The sequence below is a fragment of the Schistocerca piceifrons genome, unplaced genomic scaffold, assembly GCF_021461385.2.
Source record: "Schistocerca piceifrons isolate TAMUIC-IGC-003096 unplaced genomic scaffold, iqSchPice1.1 HiC_scaffold_1299, whole genome shotgun sequence".
Lineage (NCBI taxonomy): Eukaryota > Metazoa > Arthropoda > Insecta > Orthoptera > Acrididae > Schistocerca > Schistocerca piceifrons.
The window spans coordinates 14,725-15,000 of NW_025727123.1; positions in this window are offsets into that span (position 1 = coordinate 14,725).

Sequence of the window (276 nt, forward strand, 5' to 3'; positions counted from 1 at the left end):
GCAGGTTTAGGCGACAACATGGGTTACGTTAGGGGACAACGTGGGTTACGTTAGGGGACAACGTGGGTTACTTTAGGGGACAACGTGGGTTAGGTTAAGGCACAACGTGGGTTAGGTTAAGGCACAACGTGGGTTAGGTTAAGGCACAACGTGGGTTAGGTTAAGGCACAACGTGGGTTAGGTTAAGGCACAACGTGGGTTAGGTTAAGGCACAACATGGGTTAGGTTAAGGCACAACATGGGTTAGGTTAAGGCACAACGTGGGTTAGGTTAAGG